The sequence below is a fragment of the Ctenopharyngodon idella genome, chromosome 11 (assembly GCF_019924925.1).
Source record: "Ctenopharyngodon idella isolate HZGC_01 chromosome 11, HZGC01, whole genome shotgun sequence".
NCBI lineage: Eukaryota > Metazoa > Chordata > Actinopteri > Cypriniformes > Xenocyprididae > Ctenopharyngodon > Ctenopharyngodon idella.
In genome coordinates, this window is record NC_067230.1 from 9,606,165 (window position 1) to 9,625,391 (window position 19,227).

At 37.7% G+C, this 19,227-nt stretch overlaps 1 protein-coding gene across 1 annotated transcript in view; it reads left to right on the forward strand.

Annotated features, from left to right (window-relative positions):
* The first annotated feature begins 900 nt into the window (after window positions 1–900).
* nfasca (neurofascin homolog (chicken) a) overlaps window positions 901–19,227 on the forward strand; it is a 68,287-nt gene continuing 49,960 nt past the window's right edge. Inside the window, 2 exon segments of the mRNA XM_051913296.1 lie at window positions 901–1,178; window positions 15,121–15,179. The gene's annotated coding sequence lies outside the window, so the exon portion shown is untranslated.

The window sequence follows — 19,227 nt, forward strand, 5'->3', positions numbered from 1 at the left end:
CGGCTTTGCTATCAGAAGAATAAATTACATTTTTAAATTTAATACAATTTTAAATACTTGTTTTATATTTTTATGTGTTTCACAATATTACTGTTTTTACTGTATTTTTGATTAAATAAATGCAGCCTTGGTAAGCATAAGAAACTTTCCATTGTGATCATATTTGAATATAATAATGACAAACCACTAGATTGGAAGATGACATACTTGCAGTTATTGCTGTTGTCAGATTTTCCATCACCTCATTTTAATTAGACTCATCTCAGAAGGTGTGTACATTATTAGATTGTTCTTAATGATGAAAGTGTTTGAACTTGTTAATATGTCAACATGCACTTTATTATCTTAAATGAAGGTAGAATTAATTTTTTTTTTTTTTTTAATGAACCATAAATATCTTTATCATTCAACACTCACTCTCGCTGTCCGGCTGGCACTGGAATCTATCGATCTCTATCCATATTAGACATCTCTAATCATATACAGCGAGCATTTGCATGTTGTTGACATCGTATTGATTTGTCAGTAGGTGACATGAGGGCAGGCGAAAAGGGGTCCAGACGTACACGAGATTGAGAGGTCAAGCTCAGAGGGAAAGCCCCGGAGGAGGGGAGAATCTTCCACCCCAGCCTGAGAAATGCTAAATTCCCCCCAGCTGAGAGCAGGCGATGGCCCGCTTGGAGATGGGGGGGGCGCATCACACCCGGCCATCTCGATTTTTACATATAAGTCATGTGTTTGTGTTTTTCCTTGTCGTGTGTATGCCTTTTAGTGTGAGCACGTGTGTGTGGATCTTTTTTCAAAGGGGGGAGGGGTCTGCCCACATGGTGATTAATTATTCATAAGGTGGGTGGGGAGAAGTCAAAGTAGGAGGTGATAGACGGGGGAATCTGTGTTTGCTGTGTGTGAGGGAGGCAGAAAGAGAGAGGGGACATCAGAGACAGTTAGTAAGGGCTTGAGGAAAGGATGCACAGAGACATAACAGCCCCCAGAAGACACGTCATTAAGGAACTACACATGCTTTGCTTCTTGATGGCACAGTTTGTAAGCCACAGTGACCAACTCCTCTAGTCAAAGGATTTTAAACCAAGCCAGCCCAAATGAAAGAGGAATCTACTATAATAGAGATGACAGGCCAGCTCACTCCTACCAGATACGGAGACCTTTTTGCCTGAAAGGTAAATTGGATTTGTTTTCCTATGTATTCATTGGTGTGTCTCTGTCTGGATTCAAAAGCAGACACTGATAATAGCCGTCTGAATATTGCCCTTTTTTCTTTCTGCCTGCATGTCTCTGTTCTCTTTCATTCATTCTTGTGTGTATTTCATCCCACATGCTGACCGCATTATGCTGGGCTTTGTTGCTCTGACACGTTTAGACTTGTGGCTTATTCTATAAGTAATGTTAAGCTTTTAATTAATAAATAAAATGTAAATATTTAAATTGGCAGATAAATTAAATATTTGAGCAATTAAATAAAATAAATATTTGACAGATTAAATCAAATACGTATTTGAGATATTACATTAAGTAAATATTTGCGAGATTGACAAACTTGGATATTTTCCAGCAGTCTTATTAAACTAGTCACACTGCAGTGTTATTGTCTCGCTGACAATAATTGTGTGCCTTTGATCTGTGATTTTTGGTTGGTCACTGTGGCTGCACCCTATTGTAATAAAGGGCCTTTGAGTTTTTTTAATGGGTGTCCACGTGTAGACTTGTATTATTTGTCAAATAATATGAAAAGAGCACAATGCATGTGATTTTATGAGTTAGTCATTTCCTAAATCAGTCTGGCGCTTATTGATGAGTGGCCTGCTGCAGATGAGGACATATTGATCTCTGAGTTGGCGCTGGACTACATGTTGCGCGATTGGGGTCTCGTAAACTTCAGTGGCTCTGGCGATGACCTTTGTGAACTCTGTTGCATTGCCCTCGTATTCGTTCTAAAGTCTTCTGTCTCTCTGCGTGTCTCACTGCTCTCTCATGTCTCACTGGAGTCTTTGTTTTACCTTAAAATTAGAATAGAGCTGTGAGTCAGATGCATGTTGTGTTTAGCTGAGGATGTGGCATGTAGAAGAAAACTCTCATTTACTGAAGCACATCCACCAACACACGCCAGCTGCCTTTGACAACCTCAAGCACACCTCGATTTCACTCTGTGAGCTGTCATTGTCTGTTCCACGTAGATTGATACTCTGCAGTGTCTGTCTTTGTCTCAGTGTAAGTTCTGAGAGATTGTAACCGTTTAACAAGACTTTACTATTTATTTCCACAGACCATTAAACAGCACACTAATGAAAGTTTTTATGGTGTTTCATTTCTTCTTTTGGTTCTTTTTAATTTGCTTTCATTCTCAACATATTTTTTTTTCCCCTCTTTCTCTTCATCTGGCTTTTCTCTGATTACCCATTGATGATTTGTGTCAGTTTTGCACTTTTTAACAGTTTAAAATACTCAACTATTAGTGTATTCAATGCTTACTATAAAAGGAGAATTTTAATGTGTAATTTTAAAACCGTAAATATAAAGATGAGGGGTATTTTTATACAAATTCTTCATTAAACCACTTCTGTTTATTCAATTCGATGCAACAATTAATGTAAAAATAGTTTTATAAGTGATTTACACCAAAATTTGGTCTGCATTGTTTGTATAGACAGGTAGTCCCGCCTCCAAACTCTTGCGATTGGTTAAGCCAGAATTTGCCAGATGTTGGATCCCGCATTTTTAATATTTTAAAAGTGCCACAGTGTTTAGTCTTTAGGAGAAGTCAAATGGCTTACTTGTTGTCTGTTCTCATTAATGTCAGAAAAAATTACGCAATTACGCAAAAATTCACATTTCATTATTGTAATATCCGCTGTGGTGAAAGCAGCTGTTTCGTATTTACAACATAGCAGTCACGTGTGCAATCAGAAAAAGGCCGTTTGGCTGTCCAGACTTTCCAGGAAACATCAGCTTTCATGAGCTGATACGCAGCATTCACATGTGGCTGATGGCGACATGTCAGGATTTGTTCTGCCATGTGTATCTCTGCAACACACATGGGAATAAATGGGCCAGTGTCATTTTACAAAACAGCTTCTGTCACACCTTAGTGTAAATATTGTTAGCGAAGTAGACCAGAACCAGATGCATGCAGAGTGAAGTTCTGGATAAGTGCACCTGAAAAAGAGCAAAAACATCGCGGTTTGTGACAATGACATTATGGTGTTATATCACCATAATGTAATATCATCAGTGTTGTTGAATCAGCTATACAACCGGACATGCAATACAAGGGATTGATTGTGTAGATCAGTGTGTATATGTATGCGTTTCTGTGTATGGGGGGCTGGAAAGCCCATCCTTTTGTGTGGGCTAAACAGGAGGAGGTTAATGTACTCATAGATAATGCACAGAGAGGCTCTTTCACTGTAAATATTTAGACTGAAAGCTCAAAGACCCATCAATTCCTCCCAGGGACATTCAAAATTTTCCCACAGTGGCTCATTCAGATTCATTCCAAACCCAACACACACCTTCAGAATTTCAGAATTACAACAAGTTTCAGAAGAAATGCTAGCATCCTGCTTAATGCATATAAAAAGTTCTATATATATCTTTTTATATCTATATATACTTTTTATTTATATATATACCTATCAGGCATAACATTATGACCACTGACAGGTGAAGTGAATAACACTGATTATCTCTTCATCACGGCACCTGTTAGTGGGTGGGATATATTAGGCAGCAAGTGAACATTTTGTCCTCAAAGTTGATGTGTTAGAAGCTGGAAAAAATGGGCAAGCATAAAGATTTGAGCGAGTTTGACAAGGGCCAAATTGTGATGGCTAGACGACTGGGTCAGAGCATCTCCAAAACTGCAACTCTTGTGGGGTGTTCCCAGTCTACAGTGGTCAGTATCTATCAAAAGTGGTCCAAGGAAGGAACAGTGTTGAACCAGCGACAGAGTCATGGGTGGCCAAGGCTCATTGATGCACGTGGGGAATGAAGGCTGGCCCGTGTGGTCCGATCCAACAGACGAGCTACTGTAGCTCAAATTACTCAAGAAGTTATTGCTGGTTCTGATAGAAAGGTGTCAGAATACACAGTGCATCGCAGTTTGTTGCGTATGGGGCTGCATAGCCGCAGACCAGTCAGGGTGCCCATGTTGACCCCTGTCCACCTCTGAAAGCACCAACGGTGGGCACGTGAGCATCAGAGCTGGGCCACAGAGCAATGGAAGAAGGTGGCCTGGTCTGATGAATCACATTTTCTTTTACATCACGTGGATGGCTTGGTGCGTATGTGTCGCTTACCTGGGGAACACATGGCACCAGGATGCACAATAGGAAGAAGGCAAGTCGGCGGAGGCAGTGTGATGCTTTGGGCAATGTACTGCTGGCAAAACCTTGGGTCCTGCCATCCATGTGGATGTTACTTTGACACTTACCGAAGCATTGTTGCAGACCATGTACACCCTTTCATGGAAACGGTATTCCCTGGTGGCTGTGGCCTCTTTCAGCAGGATAATGCACCCCGCCACAAAGCAAAAATGGTTCAGGAATGGTTTTAGGAGCACAACAACGAGTTTGAGGTGTTGACTTGTTGACAGGGCTGTTTTGGCAGAAAAAGGGGGATTAACACAATATTAGGAAGGTGGTCATAATGTTATGCCTGATCGGTTATATATATAATATGCTGTATACATGTAAACATAGTCCTGGTCTCCTCGCCAAACTAGTATCAAGTCTGATTTTCTACTACTGCAATGTGCTCTGATTCCACAAAAGGATGAATTACTTTGTAAAATCACTGTTTAAATTCAGTAATATACTTCCATGTAATTTCTTCCGTCTTTCAGAGTGGATAAATACCCTGTTATAGAATTAAAAAGCCATTTACATCCTGAGTTTGGGGCAGACATGGATGGATTGTTCCAAAACGTCTCCAATTAGTCCAGGTCTGTGTCCTTTAAAAAGCCTTCTGCTTTCCATAATGAGAGATTTAGCACTGGTGACACTGGCGCTGCTCTTCTGGAGTATTAATCGTTTCCCTTGTGTTCGTGTCAACCCTAGCTAAGCTCTTCTGCCGCCTGTGTGATGCTGAGTGAATCTACGTAGTCTGTTGTGGCAATCTCAGCAGAATTACCATCATATGCAGCATAATTGCACCCATAGCATGGTTCAGCTGTTAGTCAGCGATTCCAGACCTTTGCTTCTGTTTTGAAATTTAATGCAATAGTCTTAGAGCTCGGCTACAGTAAGATCATACTGTAAGAAGTAACATTGTGAAGAGAATATGGAGCCAGATGCTCGAATCCCAGATAGGGAACAGTTGTTGGACCCTTGAGCATTGCGCTTGAACTGCGTGAAAGTGTGTGAGTGAATGAGTAACATAATGTGATGTAATTTAATATCACGCACACATTGCCTTGGTTTCATTCAAAAACATACTGTGAGGAACACGGAAAAGCTATAAATGTTCTTTTTTTTGTGAAGATCACCAGAAGACCAAGGCTAATCTAAAGAGACTTGGCTGTGGGATTAGAGGAAAAGACTACAGTATTAGCAGCACACCATCAAAACTTGAATATATTTCTGGTCTCCTCAATTTTTGATCCGTTCCTAGCCATTATTGCAGCTCGAAGCTGTCAGAGCATGTTTTATGGATGTTGCATGACGGACGACGACAGAAACATGTTGCTAGCATGTAGAAATAATCCACATTCATTTCCTATGACTGTAAGAGATAGGTTGTATTACATGCCTATAAAATCCACCAAAAATGAGAGGAATAAATTCAGAAGTATGATTTATATGTCTCTAAAAAGCACTGACCTGAATTATGACCTCATGTTGCCTCATGCACACAATCACAGCGCCTGAGGGCAATAGTACGAGCTGAAGCAGACAGGAAGTTCAGCAGAGGCTGGCATGGAATACTGATTCATCAGAAGTTGGTTCACTGTGATTTGCTGGTGTCTTTAGATCTGACTGAAGGGTGAATCTCGAGGCTTTAGGTTTTAGCATAAACTACAAAATTAAGAAGGCACCGTAAATAGAATGCGCATATATTATCTTCAGTGCCTGAATGCACCAACTGCATTGACCCTATGGCGTTTGGAACAAGTTCAATCGGAATGATTTAGAACAGGGATGGTCTCCCACAAAGCTGGTCTTCCCTCTGTTTCAGGGACTTGAAAAACAGCTCATGAACCCTTTGGATCCTATGAAGTGAAGCACAAAGTAATTAGCAGTATTTTGGGGGATTGTCTCTTTGTTTGAATATGATTAGCAAAGAGTGTTAGTGTGAAACGTGTTTCATGTGTGATTATGGGTTTCTTAGCAGCATGTTTGTCATGTTTTAAAGCTTTGTCTTCTTTGGGAAGCCTTTGTTGTTGCATTTGTACCACAAATTTCCCAACCTTTTTCCAGTACCCCTCCATCAACACCAAACTAGAAATGGATTAATTTTAACCATTTGTTAAATATTTAACATATAGTTTATTGTGATTATTTACGGAACTGACAGCCCAAATAATTGTACAAATCTACAACACGAGGTCATAATTCAGGTCAGTGCTTTTTAGAGACTTATAAATCATACTTCTGAATTTATTCCTCACATTTTTGATGGATTTTATCTCTTACAGTCACAGGAAATGAATGTGGATGTATATAATATACATGTATACAATACAGTATATTAGAACAAAGTCCCTTTAAGACAAGTCATTTCACTCTGCGGCCATCTTTGAAACGCCTGTCGGGGCATGCAAGTGCAGCTCCTATCTCCTATCTTCTATTGAATGGGGAAACATCAAATTCTCCAAAGCTGTTTGCCAAGCTTTCGATTAACTTTCATATTTAAAATCACCAATGAAATCTGACAACAACTGTCTCATAAATTTTGTTTCTAAACGCTCGAATCATGACAAAAAAAAAACTATTTTTTTCAGGCTGGATCACGCTAATGCGCATGGGTAGTCCTAAGTGTGCGTCTCTGACTGTTTCTATAGGAACCGGAGCTTCTAACGGCCACTGCCGTGATGCGATGACTTTACCAATCGGCGATTGCCTTTTATTTAGAAGGCGGGACTTATTCCGCCATATTGCGCGTTGCATTTTATCCCATTCAAAACAATACGAGTGACGCGTCTTGTGTTATTCTATAGTCTTTGATTACAATTGTTAAAATTTGTAATTAGCTAATTGAATTGTGTGTTTTAACTATATATGTTAATATTAGTTAATTAAAATGGGTTAATTAGATAGAATTGTACAATAATTTGGGCTGTCAATACATTAATATAATCACAGTAAGTTAAATATTTAACAAATGGTTAAAATTAATCCATTTCTAGTTTGGAAATTTTATATTTAATCATTTATCATACAAAGCACACTTTTAATTACTTAAATATTTTATTTATTTATTTATTTTTGTAGTTAATCTTTTATAGGTTTAACAAAGCCATCAGAAAATCAGAAATCTTCACAAATGCTTCTCTGGAACCTGCTGAAATAGGGTTTGAATAATCACTGATTGCGAATCACTGTTCTATCTTGTATTGATTCCACTACAAAATTTGAGGTGAATTATTTATTAATCATTGAGGTTAAAACATCATATCTGCTCTTTGTCTGTATGAGGAGGGACATATTCTCCATTTACATCTCATTCGTTGGTTGGCTTTCTCTATTACGAGAGCTTTAATGGCAGCGTGTGTCCAGAATAATCACAAAAGAATGAAAAGCCCACCCTCCTAAATTAGCTCCAGGGGCGTTTCTTCTAGTTGTTATTTTGCAGTGGATAGATTTCTGAGGTTTAATTAATGGATTTGTCAGCAGCTCGTCTCTCGGACCCCCCTCTTCTGTCACACACTCATTCACACATAGACTCAAACACACATGCAAATTCAATCAAACGCACACGTATGCATGCACACACATACTAACGGCCGTTTCTTATCATCTAGCGAGCGAGAGTCTCTAGGGACTATATTCACACCTATCACGCTATCCACCAATCCCTCCTTATGATAAGTGCAAACAGAGGAGGAGCAAAAGACACGGGGAGGAGTGGGGGACCCGTGTCCCAGGAGGTGGGATGGCACAGCTACAACCATTAAGAGATCCAGAATGTATTTAATCACCACGGTAACCCCAGGCAGATGGACCCATCCAGGAAATGAATCCCAGCAGCTATTTTTGTAAACCATAACTCCTAATCACTGTGCATCTTCACTGATAAAAATCATTGTGTGCTTTTGTCTTGTCTATTTAATTTAAAAAAACAAACAAAAAAAAAACAACATTTGAATTAATTGAGCAGCAAAATTACATTAATATTAACGTTATATTCTTGAATAAGGTTTTTTTTTTTTTTTTCCTACTGGCCAAAGAAACAAACAAACAAACAAAAAAACTAACATTTTTATCTTGTTTTAAGGAAAAAATTGTGCTGATTTGTGATTTAAAACGAGTCTTAATATCTTTTGTAATATTTTCATCTGTGGTGTAAAGATATTTACATATTTTCAACATTAAACTGATTAAAAAATATTTTTAAAAGTATTTTTGCAGTGGTACCTTTATTTTTAAGGAAGAGGATATTAGATTGAGTTTTATCATACATCAATATAATATATATTAAATATACTTTTTTTTTCATCTGTGATCTTTAAGTTATTTCTCCAATGCTGTCGATAGAATTGGGTTTATCATGAGCTTCACAGGAATCAGCATGCATTAAATATTCATAAGTGGCCTGTATGTGACCTCTCAATCTATATGTATAAAACATAGAGAATTCAGTGTTTAAGGCTAGTTCATGGTGTCTATTTGTTTTGAATTCACTAAAGCTGTTCATTCAGAAATATATTGTCTGGTATATTTTTAGCAAAGCGTTTCTGAATGACCAGAATCCTGTTCTGTGCAGTAACACACATCTGCTGCACCCCTAATGAACCTTTATTACTCAGTATCCCGGCAACAGCACACAGGTGCGGTTTACACCATTTTCATTTTTATTTTCCATTTTTATGCCTGCGTAAGCCTTTGAGTCTGATTTAACAACACGGTGCCTAACAGACCTGATAATGTAAATAAAAGGGCTGTACATTTTGTACCTTCCATTCTTGACTTAAAAAAACAAAAAAAACAACAACCTTACCTTGGTAATGGGCGTAGTACACACCTCCTCTGGGACAAGCTTTACACTCAAACACATATACACACAAACACCCCTCACCCGATGCTGTTGCTATGGAGCCCTAGTGACCAGGTCGTCTACCATTGGCCATGGCAGGAACTTTGTATAATAAGCTATTGGGTTTCGTTTGTGTTCAGATGGGGGCAGGAAGAAAGTGAGAAAGAAATAAAAGATAGAAAGACAGAAAGAAATGAAGTAACTTATAAACATGATAGTATATGTGAATTGGTTACTGGGTCATTAGCAGTGTTTTGTAGGAGGGTGTGTGCTAGGTAGGATTCGTTCTTACCTATCGCTGTCTCTCCCGAGGCACAAACTCATCTCATCTTATTGAGTTACAGGGCATCCACACAGCAAAACAGATTTTTATAATGCACTTTAACAGAATAAATGAGATAAAATATCAAATCAATACAAAAACACATCAAAGAAGGTTTTCCATTGGACTATTTACTTGAATGTGTGACCTTTTTGCAATTGGATAAATACTGAATTAAACAGCAGGAAATGAGAGGAAACAGAATGTGCTGGCGGAGATTAGACAGAATCCAATTTCACTTTAGAAAGGAAGAGACTAAAGCTGTGCTGAAAGGATGTAAGAGGGTGGTCTTCTTTAAGGGTTATAGGAGAGGAAGGGGGCCTTAAATATTTCAGATGTGGCGCACAGCATGTTGTAGACATGAAGTAGGCAGATAAAAAAACACTTCTAGGTTAGTATGTGATGAACAGTGAGCAAACTAAGGAGAATCTCCCTTCGTATATCCAATTCAGAGCATGTAATGGTGTACAAACTGCATGTTTTCAAAATTGGCTATTCTTTGGGAAGCGCTGAATTGTTTCAGGTTCTCCTGACCCTTTTCTTAGGTGGCGTTCACACAGGGAAGAAAATATGAAGTGCTCTTAATAATATATCTCTCTGATGATGATTAGATTTGAGATGGATTTGAATGGTTAGTTGGAGTTATAAAAGAGTTTGTGTATGTGTGGTGAAAGTCTCTTCAAGAGATTCATCTATGTATATGATGATATAAGTAAATCTACATTGAAATATTCAATATTGGCTCTTCAATATCCTATACAACACTGTTCTTTTTAATTGATGTTATCGACTTATACACTACCACTCAAGTTTGGGGTCGGTATGTTTTTTTTAAAAATGTTTTTGAAAGAAGTCTCTTATGTGCATTGATGCATTTATTTGATCAAAAATACAGTAATTATGAAATATCATTACTAAATAACTTTTATATTTTAATATATTTTAATATGTAATTCATTCCTGTGAAGGCACGGCTACATTTTCAACAGCCATTACTCTAGTTTTGATCTTTGATCCTTCAGAAATCATTCTAATATTCTGATTTGATGCTCAAGAAACATTTCTTATTATTATCAATGCTGAAAAGAGTTTAATATTTTTGTTACATTTTTCAGGATTCTGTGATGAATTGAAACGTCGAAAGAGCAGCATTTATTTAGAATAAAAAAAAAAACTTTTGTAACATTATGAATGTCTATACTGACACTTTTGGTCAATTTAATGCATCCTTGCTGAATAAAAATATTCATTTATGCCAGAAAACCCTTACTGACTCCAAACAGTAATCAGCCGTCCTTTAAATAAGTAAAAGTATTTAAAGGGTTAGTTCACCCAAATATGAAAATTCGCCCTCATGTCGTTCTGCATCCGTAAGGCCTTTGTTCATCTTCGGAAAACACAAATTACGATATTTCTGATAAAATCCGATGGCTCAGTGAGGCCTCTATTGACAGCAAGTTAATTTACACTTTCAAACGCCCAGAAAAGTACCAAAGACATATTTAAAACAGTTCATGTGACTACAGTGGTTCAACCTTAATGTCTTAATACTTCTTGTGCGCCAAAAAACTGCTTCATGAAGCTTCACAAATCTTTTGTTTCAGAGCATGTATCAAACTGCCAAAGTCACATGATTTCAGTAAACGAGGCTTTGTTACGTTTGATACATGCTCCGAACCACTGATTCGAAACAAAAGATTCGTAAAGCTTCGAAGCTTCATGAAGCAGTGTTTTGAAATCACCCATCACTAGATATTGTTGAATAAAGTTGTTATTTTGTTTTTTGGTGCACAAAAAGTATTCTCATCGCTTCATAACATTAAGGTTGAACCACTGTAGTCACATTAACTGTTTTAAATATGTCTTTAGTACCTTTCTGGGCATTTGAAAGTGGTAATTATCTTGCTGTCAATGGAGGCCTCACTGAGCCATCGGATTTTATCAAAAAAATATCTTAATTTGTGCTTCAAAGATGAATGAAGGTCTTACGTGTGTGGAACAACATGAGGGTGAGTACTTAATGACAGAATTTTCCTTTTTGGGTGAACTAACCCTTTAAGTCTTTGACTTTCATGCGATTAAGCCTTCAGGTCATTTAAAACCAGTGCTGTCAAAAATGTGTTTATTTTTTATTTTTTTGTCACCACAAGCTCTTCAGAGCATCATGACCCAGATCTTCTCCTTGCCGCAAGGATCCTCCTCGTGCCACCTTCAGTAGAGTAGGTCAGCATCTGGCAGCTTCCGGTAAAACATCCACACAGCTCTTGCCTCTTCTGCTCACAAGGGTAGTGGTTTCATGAATCCACAGCATAACGTTTATGCATAAATGTCTCATAAAGGTGTCATTTTCCAGATTTTTGCAGGTGTACATTATTTCTGGATTTACCTCCGGTAATTGACAGTAATGAGTGGGAGGAAGAGGCAGAGGAGGAAGAGTTTCGGCTCTAATCAGGAAGAGGCGGGATTGATTTATCGTTCCCCTTAGGGCTGGAGATATGCCTCTTTCACTCCATTCCTTTTCCACCATCTTCATCCCTCCCTCCTCCCCCTACTTCCTCTCTCTTTCCACCAAACTACTTCTCATTCTGTTCCTCCATGGTCCCCCTTTTCTCCATCCCCTCCCTTCCCTCTCCCTGCCACCCCCTCCCTGCATCTATTCTCTCCATCCTCTCTCCTGGTATAACTAGGTCATTCTGCAACATTGAACCATCGCTCCTGCCAACCATGAGATCCACACAGCTCTGCAACCTTCTTTCTTACCTTCCCTGAAGTCTTCATAATGTTTCTAATTTATTTGTCCATTTTTTTTCTTTTCATCTTTAGGGCAAGTTTTGGTTTCATTTGAAGCATAAGTGTGTCCATAGCCATCCACAACCAAGCTTTAGTAGGATGACTTTGCATATTTTCTTCTATAAATCTCTGGACTGTTTTGCCCATCTGTGTAGGCCGTTATTACTGTGGCCTTCTGACCTGTAAAGGCTAAAAAGATCCAGTAATGGATAATGTCAGAGGTCAGACAGGAAGTGTATTCCATAAAGAGCAGATGTTACTGGACAATAGAGATATTTGGGTGACAAACAGACAATAGATGTAAAAGTAAAGAAGCATGTAAACAGTGTGCTTCAAGGGAGGCAGGAAAAAGCCTTTTGTGGCAGTAGCAGCTCCTGAGTCCTGACCGAAAATGTTAGGTCTGTTTCTGGTACTTAGTGCCGGTTTATGATAAACCTTTTGTAGGGTTTTTTTTACAAAAGGTTTATCTGAGGTTGCATTATTCAGAATAGCATTCTATCATGTGACACACGCATAGAACACTATCTTTGAATCTGTATTGCCAAGTCTGTTGCCGCCGGTTGTTTTTATGTATTTATTTATTTTTTTCATGTGTTGAAGCTTAATGTGTTAATGTAGTGTTAATGTAGTATATATTGCCTCCAAATGTTGTTTTAAAGTATTACAAGTTGTGGAGGAATTCCAGTCAGGAAGAGAAACACATGTCTGTTCTCAAACATAAAGCAAACACAACATAAATATATAAAGGCTATTCACATGAACACATTTAAACTAAAGGATTTATATTCATTAATTTGACACGCTACTTCACATAGGAAGAATAGACATGCCAACTAGTTACTGACCTGATTTAGACTAACATACACATAGCTGAAGCAGATTAATATCATCTTGGTCTGGAATGAGGTTTATGTAACATGAAAACAAGTGGGGCAGTTTGAAATCTGCCCCAGTGTCTCTAAAGTAGAGCTCTCTGTAGTTCAATTTTTCACCACAGATTTACTTTGTGGGGCGCTGTAGAGCTGGGGAGGACTCAGGCACTGGCTACACCGCTTAGTATCATAAAACACGCTAAGCCATGTGCTAAATTTTAATATATCCTGCTTACTTTATAACTTTAGTTTGAATTTTATTGCAAAGGTAGCCCCTTGAGAACATCTCATTTTCAAGGGGGTCCTAAAATTCTTAAAATAGTCAAGGAAATTTGAAAAATATTTGTTGCAGAATGCTGAACAATTTACTGTTGATTCAGTTTATATAGAGGTCTGTTTTGGATGAATGTTTTGTTGGGGCACTGCCCCACCTGCCCTTACAGACGAGCCACGGCTGCCTCCTGGGAAGAGGTCTAGTGAAGTGTGAGCAAGAGACTGTTTATGATTGCGTGACTGACTGCTTGTCTGGTTGTCAACGAAAGCAAAAGTACAAAGCAGAAAGCAGAAGTACACCTTCCTCCCGGATTTTGTGGGTTGCTATTGGGTTGACATGTCCTCATGCCTGTGCTTTATGTCAGAACTGTCCACATTTGTCACACAAAACTATACAACTGTTATCTTCACCATTTCAGATCTGACTATACTGAAATGCCAGCTGTAGAGAGTCGTTTTCAGCACAATATATCATTCAAAAGATGGACTGTTTGTGTAGAATATTAGGCCACATTAAGTTTTGTGCTCTTTCAAACCTACACGGTGTGACTACATTATCTTAAACAGTCTTCTGGGGGACTGCTAGGATGTTCTGGATGCTGTTAATTGTTTTGCATGTTATGTTGGTTTTTGGGGGTTTGCCAGGTGGTTACTAGGGTGTGCTTAGTGTTATGGGCATGTAGCTATGTATGGATTGCTATAATAGGTGGTTGATAGGATGTTCTGGGTGGTTTCTTGGGTGTCCTGACTGTTTTTGAGCATGTTTCTATGCAGTTACTAGAGTGTGACGTAAAAATAGCCCACTGCCAAGTCTCCCTGATATTTTGGCTACTAGAAGAAAAAAAAAAAAAAAAAAAAAAGGTATGGCACACCTCTCATCAGCAAGCTATATGATATATCATTTATGTTCATAGCACAAATGGTGTTAGGAATCGTGTTAGGTCAAATGTTATGAAGCAAAGTATTGTAGACCTCTCAGAATTGTGCAACTGGGAAATGTAATGGACACAGACAAGCTGTCCCCAAGTCACACATCTCTAGCATGTCTTGAGCATGCTCACATCCACACAGAGTGTATTTCCTCTTTGTTCACCTACTCAGCGTCTTTAATGTCCGTAGAGATCATTCTGTGCAGCGTGCCACAGGAGAACGAGCTGTCAGCAGGATTCACTCTCTATCAGCAGTTCATCCATCGCTCTATATTATTCACGTCACTTTCACTTTCTTATTTCTTTTTCACTGATCTTTCTCCTTCACTTCCTCTCTCAATATTATGTCAAGTCAGGAAAGGCCTTATAGTCCCTCTGTTTGACATAGGTCAAGCTCCCATGCCTCAGAGGTCAAGATTACACAGCGCTTGTCCAGAACTCCGTAATCTCAGCTGTCTTCAGGACCAGAGATTTTGATGGTATACTTAAATGAAGTGTAATGCCTCATGTATGTTGCAGTAAAGCCTTCATGTCTGCAGGCAGAGGACAATGAGTTTTGCTTCTGTTACTTCTCGATTAAGTACCAGTGGTATATAGGTACAAACTAAAATTAGAGCAATAATAATAAATGAAGTGCAGGTGAACAGAGAGAAAAAAAAGAAAGAAAAAAAAAAAACACGCATGTTTTGAAATGATCATGAACCCCCCTTTTTTTTTGTCTTCACAGGTCTTAGAAGTCTCTGCCATCATCAGCCTTGACATTGGCCACATTTCCAACCCTTTTGTGTAAGTTTATACCTATTATCCTGATTGCTCTGCAGGTGTTTTATTTTAAGGTCATTTATACCATTTATTGATCATTGGCCATTAAAAAGTATATGATTGTCGAATTCTAATGATATTTATCTACTTTATCTACCAATATTTAGCCACTTTCTACTATTATTTTTTTATTTTATTTTTTATGGTCAGTTAAACCATTTAGCAGTCATTGGTCATTATTCAAAAATATTTATTCACAGAATGCTAAACACTCATTGATGTTATCACATATACATAAATGTTCTAGTGTCAACATGAACATATATGTCTTTGGGACATATAAGTAAACGGTACGGTAAAATTTCATGCCCTCGGGTAAAACAAGTGTAACGTTTTTCATGTCTATTGAAAGTGGAGTGTTAAAACATGCATATGGTGTGTGTAAGTGACAGCTGTAGGGGGCATCTAGTCCAGCATCCTCAGAATCTGTCTCAGTGAGGAACAGTGCTGAAGGGGGCCCGAGGAGGAGTGAGTGGGGCGTCTGGGCGGAGAGGCACGGCTCCGCTGAGGGTAATTGGCTGTGATGGGCATGTGAGTATTTATAGAATGGGAGTATGGGTAACGTGTGTGTGTGTGTGTGTGTGTGTTTGGATGAGAAGACTGCCTGGGGCTGTACTACCATCAGCACACTAGGGACATGAAGAGAGAGAGAGAGAGAGATGAAACCCCAGACTGCTAGACCTTCAACCTACAGTGGCACCAAGGACATTTGCCCTCACAGTGACATTTAGTTTTCAGGATTTTTTTTTTTTTTTTTTACAGATATGCATCAAGTTGTTTTAATGGTTTAATGGTAATTTATGCTGCAAGGTTATCAGAATTAGATTATTATATAATTAGTTTATTAATATTGACAAAATTTACTTTTAAAATATATGTGCATTTAAAATTTCCATTTTTTTTCTTGTAAAACAGAGCAACAATATTGATAACTAACCTTGCACTACAAATATTTTAACACAACAACAAAAGCAGCAACATTTATTTATAAAGCACATTGTAAAACTGAGATTCATCCACATAACAGTGATATGAATTGTTGTATTTTTGAAAAATGTGGGCCAAGAGAAGCATATAAAGGGAAAACAATAAAGGTCCCAAAATGGATCCCTGGGGCACTCCATACAAGACATGTAGATGATGAGAAGATTTTTCCTAAATTTACAGAAAAAGTCCTGTTTTAGTCCAATCAGATGCCAATCCCCTCCCACTCATACCACCTGCAGCTGACTACCAAGTAATTTAGCAAAACAAGGTTCTAATAAAGCCTGATTTTTGTTTTTGAGGCATTACTCTATGAGCACCACCAAACATAGCATTATTGTCTGTGTTTAATAGAAATAGTGAAATCAAACATCAAAAGAAGCCACTTAATGTTAATGTACATTTCTTCAAAATATTGATTTATATGTAGCTGTTGCAATAAATTAATTTATTCTTTACCCGATATTCACTTATGGAAAAATTCAAGATGCTCACTCATACCATTTGTTACGCTGCATTTGACTAATTCAGAAAAGTAATTTAATGGAAAAATTAATTTTCATTCATGTGCTTCACATTACAGTAAAATATGTGCACCCTAGGTCTATCAAATGCTTATATGAGACAGTGAGAGTCTTTTAATTCATCCATTTGCATATTGATTTATGCTATTTTCTTTTAATGTTTGGAAGAATGTCAGCAAATGCTGACTTGAAATGTGCACTTGAAATCTCATTGCTAGAGATTTACTGTACTTTGTTTAGACATGCACAGATGAACGAATATATAGTACAGTGGATATTAATGACATATAATTGTGAAATATGAGGACAATCGGATACAAATGTTTAGACTTAGGCCAGATGACCAGATATTGGATATGTTTAAGTTTAGAACAGCATACGTGGCCCAAATCAATACAAAGAAAAAAAGGTTGTTTTTTTTTTTTTTTTTTTAGTCACATGTAACAACCACCACATATCTATTAAAAGTCAGATTTGGCTGAAAGTATAAATGCGGACATGTGTTTTTGATGTCTGAAGTTTTAGTGCAGCCATGAAATGCATCAAAACTATTTCAAAATGCATCACTTTTCTCTCTGAATGAGGTCTTCCAGTGGGTGCTGTTGCCATCATGTGTTAATAAGCTGTGATAACCGTGACCATTAACGAGTGAAGAGTCCGACATTATGCCCACTCACCTGCTCTGATGGAGCTCAAGTGGGTTTCAGGACTATTATGTTGTTAATCACTGTTTCAGTTCCACACTGAAGCCCACCTCACCTCACTCACTCCCCTCAGCTCAGCAAGCCATTTGGGTAAAAACACTCCATCTGAAGGTTTCTATTGTTCTGCAGTAAAAATGATCATTTTTTCTGGTTGTTGATGAAAGGATACGAACTTGAAACATGGATGCATCTAGACATCCATGCAAATATGAGCACACAGGCTGTTTAATTATATAGCATTAATGAATCCCAGAATGCAGTTGATGAGCTGGTGTTAGCATAATTAAATGTGAGGTCTAATTTAAAATAATTTAACTAAGGGTAAGAGTTAACAAGGGTCTAGCAGTGATTTCAAGATGCTTTTTTCTGAAGTTTATATATGCCGGGATCCAAAATTAACTTCTCCAGACAATAGCAGGTAAATTTAGGTCAATAAAAATTTCTTAGTGGCCATAATTTTTTTATCTCTCTATATATATTTTTTCTTTCCCTTGCATATTTGTATCAAACAGCACATACCTTTGTATCACTTATATCACTTTGAGCCTTGAAGTGTTTGTTTCCATGTAATTTTGTTTGATTTAATGTGTCACCTATGGACGCTCCTGTTTATGCCTCACAGTCCTAATAACCAGATAATTGTCAGTGTTATTTTAGCATTATTTATATACTATTATAGTATTTATTATTATTTTAAATTAATTTTAGTTTTATATTTTCAGTAATTTCAGTCAACTTAAACTTATTTATTTTGTTTAAATCCGATGGCTCCGTGAGGCCTACATAGGGAGCAATGACATTTCCTCTCTCAAGATCCATAAAGGTACTAAAAACATATTTAAATCAGTTCATGTGAGTACAGTGGTTCAATATTAATATTATAAAGCGACGAGAATATTTTTGGTGTGCCAAAAAAAAACCAAAATAACGACTTATTTAGTGATGGCCGATTTCAAAACACTGCTTCAGGAAGATTCGGAGCGTAATGAATCAGCGTGTCGAATCATGATTCGGATCGCGTGTCAAACGGCCAAACTGCTGAAATCATGTGACTTTGGCGCTCCGAACTGCGGATTCGACACGCTGATTCATTATGCTCCGAAGCTTCCTGAAGCAGTGTTTTGAAATAGGCCATCACTAAATAATTCGTTATTTTGTTTTTTTTTGTTGGCGCACCAAAAATATTCTCGTCGCTTTATAATATTAATATTGAACCACTGTACTCACATGAACTGATTTAAATATGATTTTAGTACCTTTATGGATCTTGAGAGAGGAAATGTCATTGCTCCCTATGTAGGCCTCACGGAGCCATCGATTTAAACAAAAATATCTCAATTTGCGTTCTGAAGACTAACGAAGGTCTTACAGGTCTGGAACGGCATGAGCGTGAGTAATAAATGACAGAATTTTAATTTTTGGGTGAACTAACCCTTTAAGTTGATGTTAAGTTAAACATGTATTGTTTTTTTTTTTCCAATTAACGAAAATGAACTCTGATAGTTTTAGTTAATGAAAACAACACTGGTAATCGTAAGATAAAGTGTAAATCAAGAAATAAAATCACATTATGAGATGCAATTGACCCTTCGCCGGGAGTTTGATTGACAAGCGATCTAACCAATCATAACGCCAAATCCACCATTTTGTCCGACAAAGCAGTCCGGAGTTAGAAGATTAACCTCGGTGGACTTGAACTTGAAAAATGGTCTGTACTGACGTCTTTCTGCGTTTGAAACAACATTCCTTCTCATGTTCATTCATGTTTATTTGATGCTATAAATGAACTAGTAGGAAGAG